We start from the raw sequence: 8495 nt of genomic DNA, 5'->3' as shown, positions 1-8495 counted from the left end.
CTTTGGAGGACCCGTCGCCCAGAGTATACGTGGAGGCGACACTCCATGTGCTCATTTGATGATGGCGTGAGGAGATTGGTGTCCTTTGGAGGACCCGTCGCCTAGAGTATATGTGGAGGCGACACTCCATGTGCTCATTTGATGCTGGTGTGAGATCGGTGCCCTTTGATGGACCCATTGCTCAGAGTATACGTGGAGGCGACACTCCATGTTCTCATTTGATGATGGTGTGCGGAGATCGGAATCCTTTGAAGGACCCGTCGCCCCGAGTATATGTGGAGGCGATACTCCATGTGCTCATTTGATGCTGGTGTGAGATCGGAGTCCTTTGAAGGACCCGTCGACCAGGGTATACGTGGAGGCGACACTCCATGTGCTCATTTGTTGCTGTGTGAGGAGATCGGTGTCCTTTGAAGGACCCGTCGCCCTTAAACAAACAGTTAAACCAGGCATGGCATCTCGTGTCGCTTGAAGAAGAGTCTGTTTCTAGAGCAAGTTCATTTGCGATTATTCATGGTGTTTACCACTGCGCTACCATGGTGCTCGCCAGTGAGTCGCTTATCCGGATGCTCGCAGTCAAGGAAAATTGCAAAAGCACTACTAAGGGTTTCCATTTTTGAGGGACCCTGTGTGATCTAGAGGAAGTCTTTGTCAATTTACAGAGATTGGTTATGGCCTAACTGGGAGAATCAATCTTGTTCTGAGGCTCTGGCGAGTCCAGATCCAAGGCGACGTCTGATCCATATGTGGAGCCTTGTTCTGTTTCTAGAATACATGTATATTGGTCTTGCAAGCACTTCAAACCAGAGGGTTCATCTCGTGGTCAGAGAAGCCAAGGATTACGCCAGATGCGAAGCCCCTTGAAGGGAACTAGGTACTCTAGGAAGAGCTGGGATCGGCGGCGGCGGAGGGGTCCTGAGCTCATTTGAACTACGTGCTCTGGGAAAGGTGACCAGCTTCCGGCTGGTCATGATTTTAAGAGCGGAGAATGCTGGTCATGTGCCCTTTTAAACTAGGGAACCTTTTAGACCAGGGAATGTTGGTCATGTGTTTTAAAGGCTAGGGAATGCTGGACATGCACCTATAAGCCCAGCGACTACTGGACATGCGTCTTTAAGAATGCGGTCATGTACCCTTAAGACCCGTGCCTTTAAGACCAGAGCTTGCTGGTCAACCAGAGATTGCAGGTCATATGCATTAAAAACAGGGAACACTAGTCCCTTTATGCTGCCGGTTGCGTGCGGGGGAGGGGTGCGGAGGGAGGGATTCACCTGGATTCTGAGTCCCCCGTCTGGAATAGCGCTGTCTTCAGCGCTGAGTACCGCCGGTGCGATGCAGCAGCCACTTCCGGATGAGCTCATGTCCGGAAATGGCAGGAGGATGAAGATGGTCGTCGAGAATAGAGTTCTCGTCCTGAATTAGAAGCGCCTGAATAGGGGGGCGGAGCCTGAAGCGCGGCCTAGCATGGGCGGAGTTCCGGGTTGCGGCCTACACAAACCCGAAGCCGGGGGCTAAATTTTTAAAGCCAGCCGGCGCTGAACAAGGAAAAACGAGGGAAAAAAACGCCGGTTGCGCAGAGCCCTCCAACCGCTCATGTCCCGGCACTTACCCCAGTATGCAGCTTTGTTCGGCAGGTCAGAAGGTAGAAAAGATCCTGTGCTGTTGCTGCTGTTTGGACGGTGCAGGGACAAAGAAAAACCCTCAATCCACTGTCCCTTTAGCAGGGAGGTGGAGAGGAACTATCCACCTCCTTGTACCATCCGCTTTTAATTGTGGTGGTGCAGTGGGGGCTGCTCAGATGCCACACTGGAAAGTGCCTTTGAACAGCCAAGGGTAAAACCTGGTGGGCAGGGCTGAATGTCCGGCAGAAGAGGATACGTGGAGGTGACACTCCAGTGCTCGTCTGATAAGGGAGTGGGGAGACCGGTGCCCTTGAAGGGGCCAGTCTCCCCTAGAATCAGCTCAGGCAGGAGAGGATACGGAGAGGTAACACTCCCGTGCTCGCCTGTTGTTGGTTCGGGGAGATCGGAACCATGAAAGGATCCGTCGCCCCATTTGTCCGTTGTAAAGGTAAAAAGAGCTTTGGGGTCTGAATGGCAGACCAGTCCGTGTGCCTCCTACAGACACTAAGCAAGAACTGGTTAGCTGAGAGCCAGCAGGAGGGTGTATACTGCAGGGGAGGAGCTATCTTTTTTTGCGTCACTTAGTGTCAGCCTCCTAGTGGCAGCTGCATGCACCCACGGTCTGTGTCCCCCAATGAGGCGAAGGAGAAAATTTACTTTAACTATTTTTTTTTATTTTCACAAGGGTATCAGGAGAAAATGGACCACAACATTTCTTGTGCAATTTTTCCTGACTACGCCGATAACCTATATGTGGGGGAAAGCCACTGTTTGGGTGCATGGCAGGGCTCAGAAAGGAGGAAGCACCATTTGACTTTTTGAATGCAAAATTGGCTGGAATCAATGGTGGCGTCATGTTGTCGCATTTGGAGACCCCCTGATGTATCTAAACAGTGGAAACCCCCAATTCTATCTTTAGAATTAACCCAACACACCTCTAGCTCTAATCCCATCTATAATCCTAACCACAAACCTAACCCCAACACACTCCTAACCCTAATCCCAACACTAACCACAATACACCCCCAACCCTAATCACAAACCTAACCCAAACACACTCCTAACCTTAATCCTAACTCTAACCACAAACCTAACCCACCCCTAACTCTAATCCCAATCCTAACCCTAATCTTAACTCTAGCCCTAACCCTAACTTTAATCCAACTCACTTTAGCCCAACTCGAACCCTAAGGGTATGTGCACACGCTGCGGATTTTGCTGCGGATCTGCAGCGGTTTCCCATGCATTTACAGTACCATGTAATGTTATGGGAAATGAAATCCGCAGTGCACATGCTGCGGAAAAAAACGCGCGGAAATGCAGCAGTTTATTTTCCGCAGCATGTCAATTCTTTGCGCGAATCCGCAGCAGTTTTTCACCTGCTCCAATAGGAAACTGCAGGTGAAAAACCGCAGCGGAAACCGCAATAAAAAAACCCGCGATAAATCCGCAGTAAAAAACGCAGTGGTTTTGCACTGCGGATTCATCAAAAACGCTGCGGAAAATTCCGCAATGGAATCCGCAGCATGTGCACATGGCCTTATGGAAAAATGGAAATAATTCATGGAAAAATGGAAATAATTTTTTTTTAATTTAATTTTTTCCCATATCTAAGGGGGTGATAAAAGGGGTTTTTATTTACTTTTTTATTTTTATTTTGATCACTATGATAGACACTATCACAGTGATCAAAATGAACCAATAGGAACATTTTCCTATTGTTGCTGGGTGCTGGCCGGCAGATCTCTGTGGGCACACTGCACATGCGCCCGCCATTTTCTCCTGGAAGAGGACGTCGGCGGCCCGGGGGACCCCATTTCTCTCTCCTCTGATGTGCAATCACATTAGAGGAGAGAGAAATTAAATGGAAAATCAGACTTTTTTTGTGGTCGCCGTTATACCATTAATAATGACGATCGCAACACCGGGGTCGGTAAAAACTGACCCAAATTATGTTCTCAGGGGTCTCAGCTTCTCCTGGTAGCCGAGACCCCAGAGAAATACTCACTCTGGGGGGCGCTATACACTTTTTCCACAGCGCTGTGGTTTAAGTACCCTTAAATGCTGCCGTGAAAAGGCGGTCCTTAAGGTATTAAAAAGGTGAAGTGATTCTTTTCAGCTCAGGAGCAGGAGCAATCAGATGCTGTGGTCTTCGGGCTCCTTTCTGTTGCGGTAACCCCTTGACACACAGAGAGATAGGATCCGCCCTTCAAGGATAGGAAACTATAGATAAAAAGGGCGGTACCTCTCACTCGCATCAGTTGGTTTACAGCACACAAGAGTACCTCCAGGTTATTACAATAATAAATATTTTAACCATAATACTTTTGACCAAACTCCCTGTGACCTATACATAAATCACACACAATCCAGAGCGTGCTCACCCACTCGTGAGGGAATACAATGGTGCTATTATGGGCTCTGAGAAATCCTGTTAGGCTACTTTCACACTAGCGTTAACTGCATTCCGTCACAATGCGTCGTTTTGCCGAAAAAACGCATCCTGCAAAAGTGTTTGCAGGATGCGTTTTTTCACCATTGATTAACATGAAGCGACGCATTGTGACGGATTGCCACACGTCGCACTCGTCGTGCGACGGATGCGTCGTGCAGTGGCGGACCGTCGGGAGCAAAAAACGCTACATGTAACGTTTTTTGCTCACGACGGTCCGCTTTTTCCGACCGCGCATGCACGGCCGGAACTCCGCCCCCACCTCCCCGCACTTCCCCGCACCTCACAATGGGGCAGCGGATGCGCTGGAAAAATGCATCCGCAGCCCCCGTTGTGCGGCGGAGACAACGCTAGCGTCGGGAACATCGGCCCGACGCACAGCGACGGGCCGAGCCCGACGCTAGTGTGAAAGAAGCCTTACCGGTCAGTAATTATGTCTTTTTCCTTCCCTATGACAGCACCAAGAAGAGAATTGCAGAGAATCGTATCGTAGGGAGGGACCACAGCCCTGATTTTATCTGTAGGTTTCTCTTCCTTTTGAAGGGCAGATCCCCTATCTCCGTGGTGCTGTCATGGGGGAAGGAGAAATGCTCTCTTTTCTTCTTTTTAGAACTACCACAGCTTATAGCAAAAACATTTCTGAAAGTGGACAACCCCTTTAAGCTGGCCATACACTAAAAACCTATTGGGTAAAAATTAATTCGGTAGACAGCTATCTTTCCCAATTCCATCATACATATCTGTGCTCGAATCGCAGATTCCACTGGCAGCGGTTTATCTCCCCTGAAAAAAAACAAAACAAAAAAACAACAAAACACAGTTGTTGAAATTCCACATGACAGATTTAGGAGGCCCCCATAGACATCGGAGGGTTGAAATTGCTGGATTTAGTCACCTTTCATTTAATTTGTATTGGAGCCTTTGGGACTATTGACAACCTATTAGAACTCTACAGTCTTGCTCTGTCTAATCGATTAGATGCCACAGTTTTAATAAAAAGCGCCATTGAGGGGGTTAAACAACCAGGATCATACTTCTCTCTGAGCCTGACAATGGGATAGCTCATGTGACTCTCTATAACCATGGCGTAACAGTACATAACTGGAGGCTTATGAGGAAGATGATTTTCCATAACACATACGAAGCTGACCTTAGCTTTGTGAATATTTTGTTCTAAATACACCTTTTGTGTAGGACATGTAAAGAAATTGTTACCGACAGCTCGGCAGGCCAATCTGGTATAGGGGTGTGCCGAAGCTGTCTCTGTGTTGATTGACAGCTCGACTATCCAATCTGAGACTGTGAGGCATTGGCTGTCTCCATGTGTTCATTATTCCAGCTAATTGCCATGCTTGTTAACTGAGCTGTGTCTCCCATAACTCTGCCAGACATACAATCAGCTTGTGAGGTTTGTTCTCCTGTGCCTTGAGATGTGTATGCTTGATCTGTTGCCTGACCTTGGACTTCATACTGACCATCCGCCTGTTTAATGTTTAACCCCCTTCTGCTCTGATCCGTTATCCTCCCGGGACTCTGACCTCGGAACGTTACCTGACTATGCTTTTGTCTCTTTGTTCTGTTTATGATGTACTCTCCTGGCTTCTGACCTTGGGACTCCTTGACCACTCTGACTCACGTCACAGAAATATTCCACACAATACTTACTATCTCACCCACTGCAGTCTCGGATAGGCATGGTTAAGAACACACCATTGGAATATTGTTGAATATATTATTTCCCGATTGTTCAGGCATGAATGATGCTGTATTGAAAGACCTACACAGATAAGTACTGGCACTCAAGATGGAGCATATGAATGATCACCCTTGCCTTTTACATGAGAAGACGAAACCCATTCTTAGCCTAGCCACATCTCTAGGTGAAGGCCAAGGCGGCATTGTCCCAAGAGTATAGAACTGGCACCTGAGAGCAAGTTTATTATATACATTTCATTGTTTCTACTACAATATTACTTTTACATTGCAAGGGCATTTATCACAGGGTGAACTCAGAGTGCATTTTTAAGTGTGGTGTCTGTCTGCTTGGCCGTTGTTTGTCCCTTTTAATAGATTTTCATTAAAAGTTATATTTTATATATTCTTTGGGGTTCCTTCAGATCAGCAGTCAGTTATCATCTGGGTAACTAATATCCAGTACAGTAATAGTGTTTATTAATCATAGGTTACCGGTAGACATGATCAAAAAGACTCCCAGGACCCTGATCTAGCAGCCAAGTCAAAGTCCACAACTGCTGGACTAAAGCTGTAGAAACCGCTTTGTCCCAGTAGGAATTCCCTGCACTTCTTCTGATTCATAGATCCAGTACGATGTCATCATTGCAATGCAACAAACATGCACCACGCATGCTAATTAGAGGTAGGAGGCGGCTGACAGGGTCCTGTTCCAGTGGCCACGGATGACCAACAAGGCCACTGGACTAGGGTCATGGGAATCTTTTTGATAATTTCTAATGACAAGAATCTGGCACACGGACCATTTCCAGATATTGAACAGCATGGGTGACACGATGGGCTGCTTATCTTCAGCATCCATAACACTCAGTGATGTCCTGTAATGCACACCCATATATTAATTACGTATTTAATTTACGTATATATTAATTACGTACTTGTTTAAATATGACCAGGATCACACAATATGAAACAGATTTATATTTTTCTCACTTTAATTAGAAAAAGATACACAAAATATATCAGATTTTACAAAGAAAATCGTAAACGTGGTAATTCACATATTAATGGCCCAGCACATAAAGTCCATTATTTCTCCAAAATGTAATCCAACAGAAAAAGTAGTCTCCTCCACATCAAGAACCTTCTGGAAGGCTGCCTGCATGTCGTTATGTGCAGCCCTATTACATGTCTAAATTCAACAAGAGCCGCTCCGTCTTCCTGTGCAACATGAGATCTGGGTAAGGACATCTGGAAAATGAAAAATTACAAAATGACTTAATGGCAGTGATGAGATCAGAACACGGATCATACCCTAATTGAAGGCATGAAGTAAAATATCTTTAGGTTAAAGAAGCCTTCATACTCCCATCAAAGTTTTTATCCTCTTAATATATTGCAGTCATCATATTATGTGGCACTGTGTGCTTACAAATGCTCATTTTGCCTTTCTACCCAGCTGATTCTTCTCTTTTCTCTGCTCTATGTAGAAACAGGAAGTCTGTTGTCACTGCTCCCTGTCACGGCGCCCGGGTATAGCTACTGCAGGGAAATCTGCACCCAGCAGCAAAGGAGCTGGGCTAGACGCCGAGTTACTAACCTGATCAACAACGGGACCTTACACATGTGACAGAGTGACCAAATAAAGCAATAGGACCTTAGACATGTGACAGAGTGGGAGGAGGTCAGGGGGCGGAGCCAGACGCCTGGAAACGGAGAAGGGACAACCAAAGAATAGTCAAACAAGCAGAGGTCCTAGCCAGGAGATCACGAGATACCAGTATGGAGAGTCAGGGAATAGTCAGAAGCAAAGCCAGAGGTAAGTAATCCAGGAAAACGAATAGAGTAACGTTTGGAAAGCAAGAACACTATGCAAGCCGGCACACACTCCAGAGCTCAAGCATACAGACTGAAGTAAACCTATAGCTGACAGGGACACCAGGTTAGGAGCGAGTACAAATAGCCCTCCCATCTTGAAAGAGAGGCCAACAACATTAACCCTGAGAGAACAGGATATTAACCATGTCCTAACCATGACACTCCCCCTCCTCCTGCCAGGGACTTTGGCAGTGACTCATGACTTGTGCAGAGAAAATTGACCTCCTGTTGTTACATAGAGCTGAGAAGGACTCAGCTAGTCAGTTTTTAATCACGTGATGTCATAGACCTAATGGAAAACAAAATAACTGGGTAGAAAGGGAAATGAGCAATTGTAAGAACACAGTGCTATATAATATGATTCCAATATGTTATGAGGATAACATTTTGATGGGGGCGCTGCTTTAACATTGTAACCAAGCTCCTGGGCATACAGTGATTCTCAAAGTGACCATAACACTAGTTAAAGAGGTTGTCCAGGTCAAAAATTAATCCTAAAATTAACTTAAAATAATATACTTAAGAAAAGTTTCCAGATCTAAAATGTGGATTCGGGCATAGGTATTGAGCAAAGCTAGGCATCAGTTGACTGAATGAATATGCCATATGTCTATTTTCCAGCCTTTTCTTTTACTTGGTCTCTGACATTTCAAACACTGTATGGGAAACAGTAACACTAGAAGTGAGCCATGGGCTGCACTATGGTGAGGATTTTCTTTGGCTAAAAACTTCAATAGTATAATCTATACTGTTGTCTATAAGAAGGGTTCATAAACTTCACATAACAAAAGGTGTCCTGATCTCAAGCTCGCAGACAGTCCATGCTTCCAAAGCCAGCACTGAGAAAAGTT

General features: G+C 46.0%; 1 protein-coding gene across 3 annotated transcripts in view; it reads right to left on the bottom strand.

Annotated features, from left to right (window-relative positions):
- Window positions 1-6743: 6743 nt before the first annotated feature.
- The window catches only part of PPIH (peptidylprolyl isomerase H), a 97989-nt gene continuing 96237 nt past the window's right edge, over window positions 6744-8495 (bottom strand). For 2 of the 3 annotated variants that reach the window (XM_077288084.1, XM_077288091.1), the window contains exon 10: window positions 6744-7017. The gene's annotated coding sequence lies outside the window, so the exon portion shown is untranslated. The remainder of the gene's footprint in view (window positions 7018-8495) is intronic. The other variant, XM_077288101.1, reaches the window with a different exon arrangement.

Source organism: Ranitomeya variabilis, chromosome 1 (genome assembly GCF_051348905.1).
Source record: "Ranitomeya variabilis isolate aRanVar5 chromosome 1, aRanVar5.hap1, whole genome shotgun sequence".
Taxonomy (NCBI): domain Eukaryota; kingdom Metazoa; phylum Chordata; class Amphibia; order Anura; family Dendrobatidae; genus Ranitomeya; species Ranitomeya variabilis.
This window is presented reverse-complemented; position numbering and strand designations above follow the sequence as displayed.